Source organism: Ochotona curzoniae, unplaced genomic scaffold, assembly GCF_017591425.1.
Source record: "Ochotona curzoniae isolate NIBS_2020 unplaced genomic scaffold, NIBS_Ocur_1.0 contig_2321, whole genome shotgun sequence".
Taxonomy (NCBI): Eukaryota; Metazoa; Chordata; class Mammalia; order Lagomorpha; family Ochotonidae; genus Ochotona; species Ochotona curzoniae.
The window spans coordinates 10,945,439-10,966,117 of NW_024465421.1; positions in this window are offsets into that span (position 1 = coordinate 10,945,439).

A 20,679-nucleotide genomic window follows, 5' to 3' on the forward strand; every position below is an offset into this window, starting at 1 on the left:
ATAAGCAGCCTTAGTTTGTACGGTAACTTCTCTTGTATTTGCATTAGCCCATGACCATCAAAGTCATGTGCTGCTTTCCTGATGTCATATTAAAAACTTGTAACAATAATATCAGGAGCTATATCAGCCCAAACCAGGAGTGAAGAGCTTCCTTTTGAGTCTCCCACGTGAGCACGGGGTCCCAAGGACTTGAGCCATCTTCGGATGCTTTCCCAGGTCATAAGCTGGGTGATGGATCAGAAACGGAGCAGCCAGGTCTTGAACCGGTGCCCACTGGGATACTGGAGCTAAAGGCAGAAAGATTAGCCTTTTGTGCTACTGCACCAGCCCCATTTTCTTTCATAACAGTATCTTTTAGTGGTGAAGGAGAAGGTACTTTTTTTCTTGCCAAGATTAATTCTAAATGAATACAAGAGAAAGAAGATATAAAATTGTTTTTCTTTTGTATCAAAACTGTCTAGTTTTGCACTCTCCCCCTTTTAACATAATCCATGTATCCCTTTTAGTTCTATCCGTTTTTCCGTCTCCCAACTAGTTCTGAATTTTTACACTTACAGCAACAAATTTACAATATTTACATTTTGTCCTGTGCTGGTAATTAAGTCTTCTAAGCTTTACCAGTGCATTGATTCTAAAAATTGAAAATCAATAGTGATTTTATTATTATGACTATGGAATCATGGTCCACTACACAACCATTGCTCTCTCTGATTAAATGTGCTTTCTTGTATGACTTCTTTTTGCCTGGAGTTCAATTTTTTTTTTTTTTTGGAACTAATTGTTTTAGGGTTTTTTTTCCACTCTATTTTTGCTCCAAATTTCATATTCTGTTAAATCCTTGCATTTCTCTACAGAGTCCCTCCTGGGTATTTTGTATCTGATGATGCCATTATTCTGCCATCCTACTTACTGACACTGTAGCTACATAAAGAATCCTTTACTGGAATGATTTCTCACACAATTATGGATGATCGGTCTGAGACTGGCTTTGTATTTTCATTTTCAATTGTTCTTTTTTATTTTGGGGTTTTTCTTCGCTATTTTTGATAATCTGACATTTTGTGGTAATGTACTAGGGGAATGTTCTCAGCTTATATTTTTAATTTATTGTGCTGGATTCCAGGTTTATACTTTCCAATCTGAATATCAGGTCATTTCGTTCCAGAAACGTGTCCTCATTATTTTCTCACATCCCACCCCCCTGATTTGTCCTTTAGTCAGATGTTGGGGCTTCTGCATTTATTGCCTTGGTTTTTTTCTCTTATTCTACTTCTAAGAGATTTTCCACATTTCATCTTTCTATTGAACTGTTCTCTATCTTGACAAACATATCTTTACTAGCTATGAATTATTTCTCTGTATGTGGTTATTGCAATTTAACTGTGTCCAAGGCTAGCTTTATTCTTTACAAGAAAAAGTTGAGAAAACTGCTTTTGAAGCACTACTGATACAGGCATTTGTTTTTTGTTTATTTGTTTTTCCCTAGGCTTGTTTTAATACTGCAATATCTTCAATATCTTTGAGAACACACATTAGAATTATTCCGAAATCTTTCTCGTTCCTTTCATATCTGACTCCTTCAGAATTGCTTATTGTGTCTGTTCATTTCGATTCTCTTTCTTACTGGAAATTCCCACTTGAAGAACTTTGTTCAGGCTCAGGAATAAGGCAATTAAATCTGGTGAGTGAGAATCCTTAGAAGGCCACAGGCCAACCTTGTTGATTTTGTCAAGTTCCTCTCAGAGAAGCAAGCAAACCACAGCTGGTGAATGGTCTGAATGTTTGTGTCCCCCTAAAATGCATATATTGGAATCTAATCATCAATATGATAATACTGGAAAGCGTTTGGGACACCAGAGCAAATTACCCTTGCAGAAGAAACCCAGCACACTCCCTACCCTTTCACTTTTCCCCAGTGTGAGGTCACAGATGAAAGGTATCATCTATGAACCAAGAAGTGAGTCCTCCAGACATGGGCGACCAGTCAACTGCAGCCAAAAGCCATTATTTGCTTTCATGTTGACACTGGAAATGCCAATCTACTGTCAGCTTGATTTGTGTACCTTCAACTTCAAAAAGAAATTCTGCCTTTAACTAATGTCAGCAATCACTTGTTGCCAGTGAAATGAGAAACCACACGCAAAAACAATGCTTGATCACATATGCTTTCACTGATTGGGAATGGGAAATCTCAGCTCCATCTACTTACATGAGACGGAAAGCTATTACCTCATATGGGATTTTATATATACACATATATGTGTACACATATATGTATATATATGATCCAATATATAAAATTCCATATTATATAGTCTCATACAGTATTATATATCTCATATTGTATATATACACATACACACATATATGATATAGATATATTCCTCATAAGTCAGGAATAGACAGAAACCTGGAGTGAATCAAATCAAGGCTCCGCCCTGGGACTCTATGGTCTCTGCTTTCCCTTATGCATGGATTCACAGCAGCTTTCATCGTATTCACAAGTCTGCTTCCTGCGCAGTCGCTGGAGGCTACTAGTTTGCTACTTTTATATCCTGTGAGACAGGAAAAATAATTTCCTCCTCAACCACAAAATAAAAGGTCACCTCAGCAATCTTGTGCCTACCCTGTACCTTTATCAGTCACCAAGGAATGCTAGTTTACTTAAATCTAGGTTTCTAGAACAATTGCTTGCAAGGGAAATAGAACTGCCAAGATGCATATAAAGAAACCAGAATCTGCCCTCCGAATGTGAGCTGAGGAAGAGGTTAAACAAAGATGCAGCTTTGAGAAAAGATAAACTAGGGTGCAGTATAAGTAAATGGCAATATTCGCCATTGGCAGCCAACTCCACGAGCCAGGATATGCTTGCATTCTGATTATGAGCAGAGCAATGTATTAGTGAAGGAGTCCCAGACAGAACTTCCAGAAGCTGACAGCACATCTATGAGATCCATCAACTCATCACACTTCCATTTCTGCAGGTCTGAGTCCACCCATCTGCCCACCTCTCTACCCCCAACACAGAGAACAGACAAAACTTCTTTGAAGAAGGTTGCCTAAGAGATCCCATATAGCTCACAAAGCTTTCCCAACAGCCTCATGGGAGGTCAACTTGCCTCATTATCCCGACTGCCAGGATATTTAGAAAGGAATTACTCGTATTGCCATGCTCCAACACGGCCGCTCCTTTTGGGATGCCAGCCTCAGATTTACAGCCCAAGCTCAGTTTCTGATCAAGCTGTTGGTTGCTTTACTTCCCACAGTGATCCCGTGTGCTGGAGCAATTCATCTTCAAATGTATTGCAAAAGTGTCAACCGGGCTAGACTCATCCAAGCAGCACTGAAGTTCAATTAAAACAGAAACTTGCAAAGTGAGCAAGTGTTATCTTACATAGGCCCAAGATTAATTTGTCAGGCTTTTGAAAGTCCAAAATTTGACAATAACATTCAGAAAAGTTATGGGGTTTGAGAAAACTGAGCCGATTGAATTAAGGTAGCTTTGTTTTCGTGGATGGATCCAGGCCATGGGCATTTCTGAATGTCATCTCTGGGGAATCACCTGGCCAAGATTATCCAGCCAAAGGATGGTATTTTAATTGCCTCAGGACAAGACTCAGAAATGGGTGCATGGAAGGTGGAGGATCACTCATGGTGTTTCTAGAACTTACCTCTACAAGGCAAGTGAAGCGAGAGGGATAAGAGAAGTTGAACTGTAATTCAGTAGACGGGAAGGCCTGAGACCATCCCTCCAGGAGATCCACATCTAGGATGACTTCATCGCAGTCCTGAAATGATACAAGGGGTCAGGCCTCCACACTCCCACCTAACCAGTCTCAGGAATGCAGTTCTATCTGAGGAAGAGCCATAACCCTGGGCAAGGCAGCTCGCTGAAGTGAATTCCTCAACAGGGACTCAGCAGTCAGCACTTCCCAAAGGTGGGGAATGAACACTTGGGTGTAGGTCATTCACTGCAGCATCCACTGCTGGAAGCAGAGTTAGAATCCGAACAACTCAGGGGAGGCATGGAGATGCTGCTTGGGAAGCCATCATCCCACATGGGAGTCTCTGCTTTCAGTCCCAGCTTCTGGCTAACCTGCATCCCTGGAAGCAGCTGGTCATGGCTCAAGGACAAGGGTCCTTGTCCCCATATGGGAACCATGTGCTGAATTCACAGAGCGCAGCTTTGCCCAGGTTCAAACCCAGCTGCCCAAGGTTTTAAACAGTGAACAGAGGATGACAATACTTTGTGAAAAAAAAACTAATTAAAACATTTTAAATAAAAACAAATACTCATCTACACAGAGTCTACAGACCCTTCAAAATATCAAGGGAAAAATGGATATTAGAAGCTAGTTTGCAGATTACTCTCAAAAATACGATAGTTACAATCATCAGATTTCACATCAGTAACTGGCAACAGAGGCAAATGGAGTAGTATAATTTCAAAGTGCAGAAAAAAATTAGCTATTATCTATAATTTCATATTCAGCTAAATTTCTTTCTATCTGAGAGCAAAATAAAGACACTTGCAAATATAAGATATTAGAAGTACATACTACCTCCTCAGATACCTGGGCCTCAGTTAAAAAAAAAAAAAAACAGTGAAAAGACAGTCTTGGGAGAAAGATCATTTCAAAGCTGAGTCAGGCAGTCAATAAATAAACATTTGTTGAGTATCTACTATGTACATGGCACTGGACATGGCACTTTAAGTACATGTATTTTTTTGCTCTGAAAGACTAGGTTGAAGAGTGCTCCAGCAGTGGTGAGTGTGCAATGGGATGCAGCTCTCAAAATCATGAGGAGTTGCAGGGATATGTAATTGTGCGTAATAAGGTTGAATGTGCCACAGCTGGAAACACTGGGCCAGGGAATTCCTAAGAGGCAAGGAGGATACACTATAGGTGTTTAAAGGGATTAGCCAGGACTGTGACTTTGTAATTTCAGTTTGACATATATTTGACATATATTCTTAAGAATTGGAATATAGAATAATGAATCTCAAACACTCCTTCCACGGAAAACAAAACCAATACCCTCTGTGGAGATATCTGAAAGATGCCAGCTCTTGTCTGCACATGGTTTAATTCACCTGTGTGTTTCCAATTCTAATTATTGATCATTATATCCTTATAATGTGGGTCAAAATAGTAAAGAGTGAAAATAGGATATTTCACAAAGGAAATAGTTGAAAAAACATTTTAAATAATTTAAATCAATAGTTCTACTTTCGGGAAAAAAGGGGGGGGGGGCTGTGGGGGGAACAATGAGGTTTATCTATCCACCATGCATAATAATAGCAAATATAGTATTTTGTCACTTTATGGGTATTACAGAGATAAAATATCACGTAAGGTTTCTGTACCTTAAGATGGTATTCTCCTTCACACACACAGACTCAAAAATAGGGGAAGATGGCAGACAGCATCATACATAGAAATCATTTTTGTGCTCACAGTCTTTGAGAGACAAACAGAGAAAGGGAAAGAGGTTTAGACAGAAAGAGAATTCCTGTCTGCTGCCTCATTCCCCAGATGCCCACCATGGCCAGAGTTAAAGCTGGGATCTGGGAACGTAATCCAACTCTTCCACATGGGTAGAAGGAACGCCATCATTGAAGGCATTGTCTGCTCTGTCCCCAGAGCCTGCCTTGTTGGGTATGCTGGAATAAGGAGCCAGAGCTAGGAATCAAACCTAGGCATATCAACATGGGAAGTGGACATCGTAACTGCCAGGCTAAACTCTTGCTCCCCATACATCTTGAGAAAAAATCTGTATAGGAAGAGAAGGAGACTTTGGCAGTGGCAGTACAACATGTTCTCAGAAGTCAGTTCATGGTCCTCACCCCTGAAGGTAAGTGAGATGTAACACATCTGATACTGAAGATTCTTCATCCAGAAGTACAATGAACTGTCAATTTGATTCTGTACTGGAAGCCTCATAATACACAGTGCAGGGCAGCCAACCCAGTCATGAATGCCTCTTTCCAAAGATACACCGGGGATCTCCAAAGAGGGCATGAAGGCCAGAGGAGTGCTTAATATTGTAAATGGTTGAAAAATTAGAGTGATTCATTTTTGTCTAGGGAAACCATTGGGCTCTACATCCTCAAAAATTATACATTCAGTCCTTGGAATTGAATAGTAAAGAGGTTAAGGGGAGGCTATTTTTCATAATGTAAAAAATTGTGTAGACAGGAGATCCAATCGAAACCTTGGAATCTAAACTCATCCCAATTACACCCACACAAAGACAGCCATGAGTACGTCCACTATTGTGATGGCCTTCTAGAAGATGCCATGATCTTCCTCAACAGGAAGACCTTCTTTGCACTGGTGAGGGATTTGAACAGATTAAACCAACCCGCCACTTACCCATAGGCAGTACTGCAACACAACCTCTCAGATGGAATGGTGTTGCGTTACATGACAAACGCATCAACATTGCCAACACTCCTAATATTCTCCACCACCTCCGGTAGACATCCTCCTAAGGCCTAGTCTCACCGATGCCCCAATCCCTCCTTCTCTGGACTCAGACTGTCAGTGCACCATGACCGAGTGCCAGCTGTGCCCATCACGGTTTTCAGGATAGGCCACTCCTCCTTGATATCATCCTTGAATTAGGTTAAGGAATAAAGGGGTCTGAAGGAACTCACCCAATCCTCCTGTATATGCCCACAAACACATGGATTACGTGCTTATTATTCAGGCTCCTGACATGAAAAGGTGATCAAAGAAGAAAGGTGTCTGTGTGTGTATATATATATGTATGTGTGTACATATATATATGTACATATATATATATACACACACATCTTATATATATATACATATATATATATATACACACACATCTTACTCAAAATGTCTTCAGCGGAAGATATTTTTATGAGGACTGTCTGAGATCAGGAATTACATGTCATCCATTCTCCCCAGTACTCAACAGAATATCAGAAATAATGAAGATTATCATATACTGACTTAATTTAAGAAGTCACAGTAGAATACGGATAGGAAACAGATAAAGAAAGAGAGATCTAGCAACATACCCAAAGTCACAAAGATTGATCTGTAATTCCATGACTACCTTTTTTTAGTAAGGCTGTTTAATGTGCAAAAAAAAAAAAATGCCTATTCCTACTATTGCACTAAACTCTCAGAACAATAACCATTTATCTCACTTTAGCAATAACTGGTTATCATATGATAGCAAAGTCAAGGATATGTAAACTTTCTCTGGGCAAATGTGAAATATCAAGAGCTACAAAAGTTTCCTATCCTTAAATATTTCTTTTTCCATACTAAGCCCCCCTTTCCCCCTTTTGAGGGAAAAATTAAAAAAAAAGAAAAAGCATCCACAGGTTTTTCCAGCCTAATTGAAATATTCTCTACATCAAATATGTTCAATGTAGTAGAAACTACAGATGTTATTGCTTTAATTTTATAACCCAATTATTCTTTTATTTCTGGTTGTCTTCAGGATAAATTAACTCTTATCAGCTATTCAAATAGGTAATTATCATAAAGCTAAATGCCACACAACCTCATAATCCATGTCAATTTATAGACTAAACTGGAGTAAAATCAGGCTCTAGAGTTCAAGGAAAAGAAACTCCAGATTTTTATTATTTCCCAATATTTTTCCCCTAGAACATCAGAATAAAATTTAACAAGGAGTCAATTTCTTTTTGTGAGGAAAGGGATCTAGAGATGGCTTTTTTATTATAGTGGAATGAATGCTAAACTTGAGGAGAAAGATAATGAGTTTGGATACAGAATCTAGAATTGATCAGCTCTGTGACTTCAGCCAAATTATTTTATCCTGTAGGTTTCAATTTCCTTTTCTCTAACAGAAAGATTTGGGAAATTTCATTTCTCAGATCCATTCTATTTGTAAAATCTCATGCCCTCGTGCTTCTGACAGCACGCTAACATTTTAACCTGGACATCCCAAGAAAGTCATGTGGCCGAGAGCACTAGCTGTGTCCACTAGTGTCACATCAGGACAGGGTCTGGATTAAGATGAGGCCAATGAATCATTCACATCAATGCAAAATTTAAAATGCCTGCTAAATGATTTTGAAGCAATATTTTTAAAAATCAAAATGAATGCACAATTTGCAAATGAACAACTTGAAATGTTAAACAGAGATGGGATCAGTGCTAGGGAGAAGACATCTTATTGGTCAGAATGAGTTTGTTCCTGCTGAGGTCAAGAAAAAATCAGTCACACATCTCAGAGGCTTGACAAAATAAGTGTTGGGTTACTATTCTTGCCACATGCCCTGTGACAGGCTTCCTGGGATCCTCTCCCCACAGTCACACAGGGTCCCTGGTGGTCTCCACAATGGCTTCAGCAGGGAACAAAAAGAGCTGGAGGCTCACTGTATGAGTCAGCTGAGGCTATGTCATGCTCCAACAACACATGACTGACAGCAACAAAGACTAATTTCTAGCTCTCATTATGTGTCCACTATGAATCAGCCAATACACATAATTTTACACCAGGTCCAAGGAAGCAACTTTTATCTGAGACAGACTACTCTCTGGCAGAGGGAAGAGATAAGAGAACCTTAACATGACAGTAAAGTTCCCACCTGAAACGAGAATTTTGCTTCTGCTCCTACATCCTTCACTAAGGAAAGCTATGTGTCCTGTTGGGAATTAGTGCATTGGAGAAGTATATAATCCTTCCCAGAGGACAAAGACACAAAGATTGTGTTTATAATGCCATATTCCAGTCTACTTTATTTTGCTGAATGTTCATTCACCTCCACTCTACACATACACCCAGATAGAGAGCACTCCCTTCTCACCAAGAGGCACTGAATGTCTTAGGATGACATGGGACACGAAGCCCAACATTGTCACATCAGAACGAGACGTATGAGGGGTCCTCAGAAAGTTTGTGGAAAATACGTGCTGTGAAAAACTAGGCACACTTTTGAAATTTTTACACCCAAGTAAACCAAGTAAATTTTTTTTTGTTTCCTCATGCATTTATTTATTTCAGAGGCAGAGAGACTTGCCAGAGGCAGAGACTGATTCTATTCTCAAATACCAGCAGTGCCTAGGGCTGGGACAGGTCAATCTTGGAAGTCTGGGAACTCAGTCCAGCTCTCCTACGTGGGTGGCAGGGACCCAAGTACACAAGTCCCTGTGTATCCTCCTCCTGAGGGAACCCATGACATGGCAGTTGGCTCCTGTGGTTTGAATCTTCAATGTCCCCAGAAAGCTCATGTGTTAAAGGCTTTCCTCCAAGGCTGGTACGATGGGGAAATAGTGTAATCTTTACAAGGTGGAGCCAGGGAGAAGAACAAAGGTCTGATCTGGAGTCCAGTGTCTTGATCTTCCTCCGAAAGACTAGAAGAAAGGCAAAATGTGCTCCCAATGATGAAAAATTTGGTAACATTTTTGCCTAAGATAATGCGGAAAACATAATATACCAATGAACTTACAGATCTGACAGAGGAGATTCCCAGGAAGAATGTTGAAAGGGTGAGTTGGTTTTATTTACCTACATACAATAAAGTGAATATAGAGTGACAAGAGGTTAAGAGAGGAATTCTTCAGCTTTCAATATCAGTGCGATCTAAGAGGAATGCAGAGGAGACAAGACCTGTAGTGTAGTATCACTTGACTGACTTCGTATGCTGAGTCTAAAGAAACAGGCGATCTCACAGACATTAAAAATTCAATGGTGGTTACCAGAGGCTGAGCAGGGAAGCGGGGAGGGAGGAGAAGAGAATGATTCATTGAGAGGTACTAGGTTATACCTCGATAGGAGTAACAAGTTCTCAGGTTTTATTGCACACCAGAGTAATTACAGATACTCGTTTTCTATAGATTCCTCTATTTTAAAAAAACTGGAAGATAGGATTTTTACTGTTTTCACTATTAAAAATCTTAAATGCTTGAAAGGATAAATACATTTACCCTAATTGGACATGCACATATGTGCAAAGAAACACCCTATAGTACCCCATAAATATGTACAATTTTTATGTCTTAATTTTTTTTTGCTTAAATAACTTTAGAATAAAAATGAAATCATTCCCCATTCCTACTCACTCTTCAAAGACAGTAAGAGATTTTAACACAAGAAATGGCTTCAAGGTCGTGATCTTCTCAAGCATGGGCATGAAAAACCTCCATTAGCAGATTTGTGGGCACACCTCATGGACCTCCTCAACTGGACGAAAGCTTCTCAGTGTCTAAGCATGTTGTTTCTCTGCATTCTAACCCTGAAGCGGAGCCAGAGAGGACATTTCTGAAGCTGTCTGTGAGGACTGCTTTCATCCAAGGGTAAGAAACCCAGTAAGATTTACAAGAAACACACACACTGTTCAATATTATTGAATTGGCAGAAGTATTGGCAGCTTGTATCAAAAGGAAGAGTAGTAGGACAAAAGTAAAAAAAAGTTGCTTTTAGATCTCCAACTCCCTAAGAGGAAAAAGAAATCCGAAAAAAAAAAAAGTTGATCACAAAATAAATCATAAGTGTGAACTGCCAAGTCAAAGGAGTCAAAAGACATGAAGAAGCAACTCACAAAAAAAGAAACACGAAGGTGCCTGAGAGCCAGAAGTGGGACGGACCTGGCTGAACATGGCTACACTGTCCCTCAGCATGTGTGAGAGCTGGGTCTGGGGGTGTGCCAGACTACGCTGGGCTCCAGCACCCACTGGCACTTGTGGGAACCAGAATGGGTATGGAATGGGTTGAGCTAGGTCATGACACCTGCAGATCCACAAGAGCCGGATCTGGCGTGGACCAGGCAGGGCTGACCTGTAGCACCCTTTCATCAGAGAGAGCCAGAACGGGTGTGAGCTAGTCTGCCAAGGCTGCAGTAATCACTAGTGAATGTCAGGGCCTCAGGTGGGCCAAGGTAGCCTGGGCCAAAAACCCACAGATGTGTGCAAAATCCACAATTGGAGCTGATCTGATGGGGGAGCTTTAGAGAACTCAGGCTGGAGGCAATCCATGCCAGGCTGGGTCATAGTATTCGTCAGTATACATATGGGTCAGAGTCAGGGGTGGGCCAAGCTGGGCCAGCCTGGGCCAGTCTGTAATACCCACTGGCAGGTGCAAGAGTCAGGATAGGGTACAGTACAAGATGGGTTGGGTTGCAACACATGCCAATACACATTAAGACCAGGACTGGAGGCTGGTCAGGATGGGCGAGGCTGTAACACCCCCTAGCATGAACTGGAGTTGGGGGCAGACCAGGTAAAGCTGGGCTGTAGCACCCACCAGCAAATTCCAAGGCAAGATAGACCATACCCAGACTGGGCTGCAGCACCCACCTAAGGCCACTGCCAGACTCAGCCAGGAGCAAGCTGTTGAGAGGCATGTGAGGGTTCCCGTGCTGGTCCAATGCTCCTACTGAGAAGCATGAGAGCCAGGACTTGGGTGGTCCAGGTTGGGCAGGGTTACAACAGCTGTCGACCTGCATGTGGTCTGGATTTAGGGGAGGGCTGGGCTAGGCCAGGCCCTGTACAGGCTGGTGCATGCAAGATCTAGGATAAGTACCAAATGGCTGGGCTTTGCTACAGCATCCACTGGCAAGTGCCAGACAGGAAACAAGTTGTGTCAAACTGGGATCGCAGTATCCCCTGGAAGTTGCAAGGCCTGGGACTAGAAGTGAGCTTAGTAGCCAAATTGCTGGGCTGTAGTTCCTGCTGCAGTCCTTGACAGCCAGGAGTGAGGCAGAACAGGATGGAAAAGGCTGCCTCACCCGTGGGTACATGTGTTGACTAGGCCTTGGCAGTGTAGGCGGAACTAATCTGCAATACCCATGGGTGTATGTAAGAGTCCAGCTGGGATGTAGCATGGACTGAACTAGTCTGATGTATATACTGGCATGTGCAGGAACCAGTGCTGGGAGCAGCCCTGGTGGGGGTTATTGGGAGTCACACCAACTAAGTTGCAGTTTCCACTGGTATGCATAAGGGCCAGGTCTGAAATTTTGCTACCCTAAAGCTTTCCTGAAGAAAACATCTTCATTTCTTGCAATTTTGGGAAGAATCCAGGTAAGGGAGCAGCCCCCACCATCTCATATATTAATTTTATCAATTTTTTACTATTCTGTATTGCTTTTGACTTTTCAATCATTATGTGTCGATTTTAAAACTAGGACACAACTCCTTTATGCTAAAAATTGAGAAATTTCCAGGAGATAAGGATTTGGCTAAGAAAACTAAAAGAAAGTAGTCAGAGTTAAGAGAAAAGAAAGGTGAAATTGTGAAAATGAGATCAATGAAGTGATTTCTCAATAGGAAAATAGCAGCAGTCAGTTTCAAATACAGAGGAAGAAATTTGTTCCGTCACATTTGTAATTGTGACTTGTAGTTTCCAGTTGTACCCATTTAGCCACAAAGAACTGCATTTTGTTTTTTTTAATAGCTGAGTAGTATTCCATGGAGTAGATGAACCAAAGCTTTCTTATCCAATCTTCTGCTGATGGGCATTTCGGTTGCTTCCATGTTTTTGCAATTACTGATTGTGCTGCAATGAACATAGGGATGCATGTTGGTTTGTCGTAAAACAGGTGTTTTGGATATATTCCTAGGAGTGCTATTGCTGGGTCATATGGTATGCAGATTTTGAGTTGTTTGAGTGTTCTCCAGACTGATTTCCATAAAGGCTGTACCAATTTGCAGCTCCACCAGCAGTGGAGTAGGGTTCCCTTTTCCCCGCATCCTCGCCAGCAAGCGTCGTTGGTGTTCTTGTTTATGTGGGCCAATCTTACTGGTGTTAGGTGGTACCTCATCGATGTTTTAATTTGGATTTCCCTTATTGCTAGGGAGCTGGAACATTTTTTCATATGTTTGTTTGCCATTTGGACTTGTTCCTTTGTGAAATGTTTGCCCATTTCCCGTGCCCATTTCTTGAGTGGCTTGTTTGTTTTGGTTTTTTGGTTGTTTTGAAGTTCTTTATATATCCTGGAAATTAGCCCCCTATCGCCTATATCGTGTGCAAAGATCTTCTCCCACTCTGTGGGTTGCTTTTTTACTTTGTTGATTGTTTCCCTTGCTGTACAGAAGCTTCTTAGTTTGATGAGGTCCCATTTGTTTATTCTGTTCTCAACTGCTATTGCTTTTGGTGTCCTTCTTAGAAAGTCGGGACCTACTCCTAGGTCTTGCAGGGTATTTCCTACATTTTCTTGCAAGAGTTTGAAGGTTTCTGGATGTAGGTTTAGGTCTTTTATCCATGTAGATTGGATCTTAGTGTATGGTGATAGATGTGGGTCTATTTTTTTGTTTCTACAGGCTATCAGCCAGTTGTCCCAACAACATTTACCAAAGAGGCCTTCCCACTTGCTTGAGCTGTCATTGGTCTTTTTGTCAAAGATTAATTGGCTGTATTTGTGTGGGTTCCCTTTTGGTGCTTCTATTCTATTCCATTGATCTTCCTTTCTGTCTTTGTGCCAGTACCAGGCTGTTTTGATAACCACTGCTCTATAGTATGTCCAGAGGTCCGGGATTGTGATTCCCCCTGCTGACTTCTTATTTTTCAGGATGGTTCTAGCTATTCGTGGTTTTTTGTGCTTCCAGATGAACTTTTGAATCATTGTATCCAGTTCCGTGAAGAATGTTTTGGGCAATTTGATTGGAATTGCATTGAAAATGTATATTGCTTGTGGTAGTATAGACATTTTAATGATATTGATTTTGCCTATCCAGGAGCACGGGATGTTATTCCATCTTTTGAGGTTTTGTTCAATTTCCTTTTTAAATAGTTTGTAGTTTTCTTCGAATAGGTCTCCTACGCTTTTGGTTAGATTTATTCCCAAATACTTCATACTTCTCTCTGCTATTTTGAATGGTATCCTGTTGGTTAGATCTTCTTCCATCTTGGTGTTATTTGCGTACACTATGGCTGTTGATTTTCGTTCGTTAATTTTGTACCCCGCCACTCTGCCAAACTCTCGTATAAGTTCTAGCAGTTTCTGTATTGAGTCTCCTGGTTTTTCTATGTATAGGATTATGTCATCTGCATATAGTGAAAGCTTGACTTCTTCGTTTCCTATACGTATGCCTTTGATTTCTTTTTCTTGTCTTATGGCCTCTGCAAGTACCTCTTTGAGAATTTTTCAGTTCAGAGATTGCAGAAGACATGAAAGAGAGCAGCATGTAAGTCACTGAGAGTCGGGGAGGACAGTTACTGAGGGGTATACATCGCTGGGCACTGTCGGTTGGTGAGTACTGGAGTCTGCACGGTCCTCCACCAGTAGGAATGAGCATTGGGCTTTGCTGCTTACAGTGAGAAGTCACTTAACAGAGAAGAAACAAATTCTGGAACGAAGGTGATTTCCATGGAGGAAAGCAAACGTCAGTTTCCCTGAACCCTAGTGGAACCACACCCAAAAACAACTATCTCCTTCATGCAATAACATACTTGGGAAAACCTGAGTTCTCAAGAATGCTCAAGTCTTGCCCTTATGATTGAGCTCCAAGCACCCCCAACTGAAACAGAACTAATGTATTTGGAGGTGCGCAGGTACCTCAACACAGGCCGATCAAAAGGGACTCACTGCCTTGACAACACTGCCTCATCTTCTGATCTTCAACAGCATCACCAGCTACCTCAGATGCAAAGTTGTGAACAACCCAGCAATCCTCCATTTCTCCCACATCTAAATGGCTATCAGGTCCTGGTTTTGGCTTCTAAATTGCTCTCAAATCTGTCTTCTTAATCTCTGTCTCCTGCCAATTCTGGATAACAGTTCTGGGTCTCATCTCTTCTCATGTGGACAATAAAATGGTGCCATCACAAGTTCTTCCGCATCCCTGTCTGCTCCTTTGATCTCTTCTCTACAGGTGCACCCACAGCAACTGGTATAAAATGTAAGAATATTTTAAAACCCTTTCTTTTCTATTCAACAGTGTGGTGATCCTTAAATGGATAGAGTCTTCATTAGCTCAAGTTCAACTATCATATAAACACTATTTCTCTCCACCATTTCTCACACACTCCATAATTTAATTACATGGTATTACTTTACCAGAACATACAATTTCATCTTCTTGGAATCGTTCTCTACTCTTTTTACTGAGAAAACTCCCACATGTTAAGTAGAAAGAAAGCATGCCATTTATTCTGTGAAGCTTCAGCTTCTCAAATAAGCTACCTTGCCTTTTTTTTTTTTAATTTTTATTTTTACATCACTCTTGACTTTCCTGTTACCTGGAAATCAGTAGGAGACTTTTTTAAAAAATTGAATGTTCGTGCTCCACTGTGAGCACTTGAAGCACAATCAAGCCAACCACTGAACAAACTCCAACCAACAAAAACACTGTTCCCTTCACTCCCAAACCCTTCCTTTTGAAAATCATTTGACCATTAAGCTAGTCATTAAATAAGTGTGGAGGTGTTTTCTTGGTACCAGGGCCTTGGGATGCAATGGAAACAGCACAGGTATCTTGCTCTCGAGGGGTGAAAAGCCTAGGGTGATACACAATGCTGCACTTATTCTCATCTCGTTACTTCTGGACGCCTTGTTAAATGTGGCAACCTGTCTGCTAACAATTCACCTTTATTTTCAGACACTTTTGCCACGGAATGATTTTCAACTTGTCCAGATCCACTAACTTTTGGGTATTCCCCGACCTCAAGGGAGAAATTTCCATGTCAGCTCTGGTCCTCTTCAGGAACACAAACGATGCTCTGACCCTTGACCAGCAACCTGCTCAACCAAACCTGTCTCATTTGAAAATATTTTTTAGGAAAAATGGGTGACTAAAGAATTCTTCAATCCCTTTTTCTTCTATAACTTTTTAACTCTTGCTTCGGAGTAGCACTTGTGTAGTTTTCCTCACTTGCATTGAAGACCACAAGAGTGTAAGACTGAGGGTCTTAAAGCCAGACAGTAAGTTTCAAGTTGTCCTTTTTCAGCTTTCCAAGTGAAGGAAAGATGTAAAGAGGGACGAGGAGCTTGAATGAACTATCAGTTTCAAGAAGGTCACTGAATGTGTTCAGGATGCCAAGTTCCTGGGATCGTTACCAAACTCCCACAGTGCTGCTTCAATCTGGCTGCAGACTCCATGCCACAGACTCTGCGGAACTGAGCCAGGTTCCTCTGGGCTCTCAGATGCTTCCATGGGTGTTAACAGGCACCTCAGAAAGCCATATTCTTGTTTTCAACCTTCATGTTCATATTTTCTGGTCAGAACTAAATGCTAAAAATAGTTTATTATTATATTTAAAGTATGTTATTCCATCTATGGCGAGCTCACGGGAACAATTACAAATATCCTCAAACTGACTGTGCCAGGCAGGTCCAGGGGGAGCATTCAACTCAGCCTTCACTGTGTCTGAGTTTCTTTACAGCCATCACCAAGACAGTGACAACAAAAACATTAATGTCACCATCAAAGCCCTCTCTATGGGGTCACAGAAGTCCCCTCTATGTTTAACACAAGAAAGTAATCATAATAAGCATATTTATTGTAGAATAATATTAGCAATAAATATTACTTGAGATCTTACTGCAGTCACTATCATAAGAATTCCCTATGCTTTGGCTCATTTAATTCTTCAAATTATAATTTTTCTCCCCACTTTGTAGGAAAAGGAAGAGTCACAAGCAGTAGGGCAGGCAGTTGGCCAGGGAGTTAAGATACCAGCTACCATACTGGAGTGCTTGGCTTCAATTCCCAATTCTTCTCCCACTTACGCTGCATTTGACTTTGAGGTCCTGATTTCAGTAAAACTGTGGAACAAGGCTTCAGCAATCCAACTTGAGGATGAAATTCAAAGATAATTTCAATACATCTTTCCTCCATAAAAGCAATATTTGAGGCCTGGGTAAAGCTGCAACCAGCAATACAACCAAATTCTACAAGGGTACTTGTTCATGTCTCAGATGCTCCACTTCCACCCTAGCTCCCTGTAATGGCCTGGGAAAAGCAGCGCAAGATGGATCAAGTACTTGGGCCCCTGCTACTCATGTGAGAGGTCCAGAAACAGCACTTGTCTCCTGGCTTCAGCTTGGTCCAACCAGGGATATTCAGCCATCTATGTGTGTACCAGTGGATAGAAGATCTCTCTAAGATTTGTTTATTTTTATTGGAAAGGCAAATTTGCAAGGAGAAGGAGAGACAGAAAGAAAGATCTACCATCTACTGATTCGCTCCCCAAATGGATGCAATGGAGGCAGCTAAGCCAATCTGAAGCCAGGAGCCAGCAGTTTCTTCTGTGTCTCCCATATGTGTGCAGGGTCCCAAAGCCTTGGGCCATCGTTCACTGTTTTCCCAGGCTACAAGCAGGGAGCTGAATAGAAAGCAAAGCAACCAGGACATGAAACAGCACCCATATGGGATCCCGGTGCTTGAAGAAGGAGGAGTAGTCAGCCGAGCCTTGCATTGGGCCCTGGAAGAGATCTCTTCCTCTACCCCTTTTTCTATCTCTGTAATTCTGACTTCTCAATAAATGAATGCCTTTTGGAAAAAAAAAAAAAAAAAAAAAAAAAAAAAAAAAACCTCGAGGGCCATGTGGAACATTCACTTGCTTCTTAATGTGGATTCACCAGTGAAGCCTAGAAGAGGTCTCTCTCTCTAGAAAATCCTTCTCACTATTCATCTTCCTTCCTCCACGTCCACATGACTGCCCTCACTCCTGACATACGGCATATACTCACAGTGCTTGTCCTAAAAGTAACTTCCAGACTTCCAGCTGGATACAAACCAGAAAGACCCCTAGATCATGCTGATCTTATTCCAGGAGAGAGCCAATTTCAAGATTCACGGTGGCTTACAAGCTGGAAGCTGAAAAAAATCTCTTACTTAGCATGCTATTTTCATGCTGAGTGAAATCACGTGAGTTTGATGGTGAGTAAAATGCCAGAAAGGACAGCAGGAGCTTGGTTTTTCACATCCCAGAACAGAAATCTCAAAGACACAGAAAAATTACAGAATAGAAAGAAATTCTTAAATTCTTATAGAGGTCAGGTTTATTTCATAAACCAAAAAAAAAAAATTTCTTAAAGAATCATGAATAATCAATATCAGCGTTTGTTGTAACTTTCACATGTTCCCTCTTGCAGAGGGAGAGGTTGGTTAATCCTGATCTGAAAGACAACACTCAGGACCATTTTTCCTTAGCAGGTTTGGTGTATGAAGCCAGGAAGTATGGATTTAAAACTCAGAAAAGCATTTCTAAGTCCTTGCTGTACATTAGCATGACACCAGCGCAAACGCTGCCCCAGCTCAAGCAGCCCCAGTCTTTGGTATTTTTAAGGCTCTCCATATGCTCCTAGGTTGGGTAGGCAATCCTAGGATGAGTATTGCTAGTGAGGGGGGAAAAAAAAAGGAAGTTAAAGATCCAGAAAATGGGAAAACAACACAGCGCTACAATGCACAGAAGACAGTCCTTGGGCTGTTTAATGGAACAGCCTGAAATGGGCATTCGTGTTCTCCAAGGCCCTATTAATCCTGAATCATTGTTTTGCTCCACTGGACAGCACAAAGTGATCTCCTTGTAATTTAGTCTTTCACTGTTTAAGCAAACACTGATACCTACAATATGCCCAGCATTTTGATGGATGATGAAGCTACAATTTATAAAATCCAATCTTTTCTTTCAGAAGTCAAAACGGTGGTGAGAAAAGACATGTAGAGAACTAATTATGCCCAGGAGAATAAATTTTCTAAAAGACAGCTATTTTCAAGTAGCTGTTGGAACCATGAAGAAGGAGTGATACGATTCAATCAGGTATGTGGCTGAAGATAAACAAACAAAAGATTTCAAAGAAAAGATGATCATTGGACCCAGCGCCGTAGCCTGGTGGCTAACTCCTTGCCTTGCATGAGCTGGGATCCCATGTGGGTGTCAATTCAGATCCCAGCTGCTCCACTTCCCATCCAATTCCCTGCTGGTAACCTGAGAAAACAGTAGAGGATGGCCCAAAGCCTTAGGATCCTATACCCGTGGGGGAGACCCGGAAGTTCCTGGCTTTGGACAGGCTCAATTCTGGCCATTTCGGCCACTTAGGGAGTGAACCAACAGACAGAAGATCTTTCTTTCTGTTTTTCCTTCTCCCTATAAATCTCCCTTTCCAATATAAATAAATAAATATTTTTTTAATTTCCCAGAGGCTTTGTGTAGACAGATCTTTGAACATTTCCAACAAAAACAGAACTGAATTTTGATCTATACTGTCATTTTTACATGTTGATATACAGCTTATTTAGAACAACCACAAAACATCAACACTGTGTTAGCCAGTGAGACATGTCCTTGGACTTTCAAACTTTCTTGAAATCAAAGATTTATACATTTGGTCTGTGTTATTGCCTTGAGATAACTTCGTTATGCAAGAGTTCCAAAAGCATCTTTCAATTACAGAAGATGCTTTTCTCACTGGTCTTAAACTAATTCTTATAAATCTCTCATCGTCCTTCTTTTTACTATGCCAAATTTTTTAGAAACAAAACCATGTTCAATTTACTCAAGTCATTTGTGATTTTGACTCTAATAACAGCTCTTCTCAACCTTCTTGTTTCTGAACAAATGTAAGGGAACTTCAAGAGATTCATGGAAAAGGCTCATTATCTTTTCAATCCATTTTTCATGAATATTTTGAAGACCCCATGTCACATATTGATCAGTATTCATAGGATCGGCTTTCTATCTATAAATCTAAAAGAGTGGTCACTTAATCTAGCAATGAATACCTGCACGCCACACTGGGACACCAGGGCTCAATTCCTAGCCCTGGCTCCTGACTCTAGCTTCCTGGAAAGCTCAAGTGATTGGGTACCTGCCACTCAACTAGAAGAACTGAGTTGTGTTCCTGGTTCCCAACCAAGGCACTGACCCAGCCTCCGCCATTATAGGCATTTGGGAAGTGAACCAGCAGATGCAAGTGAGCTCTCCATTTCTCTGTAAATCGATAAATGATTGATAGATAGATGATAGATAGATAGATAGATAGATAGATAGATAGATAGATAGACAGATAGATAGACAGACAGACAAGCTTCTGTAAGCTTGTAGTTTAAAATTATATTGTATCAGGCAACCTATAGTGAATAAAATCTCCATCTATTAGAAGAATTTTTAACAAAGTTCATTGTTCAAAGGTCTTATCACTACTTTCTGGACAACTGAATACGATAACCTAGCTTTACTGACCCTCACCCCTTTGACCACCTCATTCCAGGACTGAAAGTTCACTGCATGTCTGACTGTCAGTTAGCTGTTGCTGCCTAACAACTACCAAACTGTGAATGGCACGAGGCAATAAGCAACCACTTCTCGGCCTTTTGGCTATGATCGAGTGTGAGGCAATAAGCAATTATTTTTTACTTCCATGTCTACAGGTAGCTACGTTCAGCTCTCCAGCCAAACTCTCCTGGGTTTACCTTCTGATTTCTGGTCTTGTTCAAATCTGCTGGAGTGGCTTTGCTCTCTGGTAGCCAGGGCAGTCGCTGCCTAAGGCACGTTCTCATCCCGATGCCAACCAGACAGACTCCAGGGGAGTGAACAGAGACAAGCGGAGCCCTTAAGGACTAGATCCAGTATTGACTAGCTGTATTTCCACCTGTGCTCTTCCGAGCAGATCACATTGCTTGGCAAAACCCAATATCCATGAGGAAGAGAAATGCATAAGTCCATTGGAGGGCAAGGTGGGAAGAACCAGTGAACATGTCCTGAACATCAATCATGTCCATC